The sequence below is a fragment of the Solanum tuberosum genome, unplaced genomic scaffold, assembly GCF_000226075.1.
Source record: "Solanum tuberosum cultivar DM 1-3 516 R44 unplaced genomic scaffold, SolTub_3.0 scf00062, whole genome shotgun sequence".
NCBI lineage: Eukaryota > Viridiplantae > Streptophyta > Magnoliopsida > Solanales > Solanaceae > Solanum > Solanum tuberosum.
The window spans coordinates 594,565-595,305 of NW_006238987.1; positions in this window are offsets into that span (position 1 = coordinate 594,565).

Here is a 741-nt window from a genome sequence, read left to right on the forward strand (position 1 = left end):
AATAGTTGAACATTCAAGTCATGTGGACAATCTGTTCGACGAAATGTCTACCGGAGTTTTCACCAAAGAAGTACAGGAAACTTCTTCCGCCTCCAGATTTGTAGATGATTTGGAAGATATTCAGCCACTCAAGTCTCTCAATGAATTTTTTCATAGTTGCTGCCCCAAGGTAGTCGCAGAGGTTCAACCCGAGACTCCAATTGAAATGCTTGATGATGAATCGCTAGGCCCTGAACGCAGCGAAGTCCAACTGTTCGATGAATGTTTCCAAAGAGATATATCAAAGAGGTACATTAGTGCGACTTATATTGATCATGAAAAATCTAGAGATGAATTCAATGTTCACAATATTTTGAGTCGATTTTCATTGAATGCTCGTGTGAATTCCTTTGTTGTCTCTGTGAATGGAACTACAAAGAATCATAGTGTATGGGATCCGGGAATACGTTTCAATTCCCTGGCTCCAACAGGTTATACAGATACAATGTACGAGGATCCGTTAAAGTTGTTGGGATCTACTGACAAGTTTTGCTTCATTTCATATGTTAATTCTACAACTCAGGTTTGGGATCCTGGTCAAAATTTGCGTATGAATTCCTACATTGTGGAAATAATTGAAAATAAAATGGTTGACATAGAGATTAATGGAATATCACTGACAACAATTGAAGGTGATAATGTTGATTCACAAAAGGAAGGATCACAATCTTCTCATGATGGCTTGCACTCAACTACAAGTAC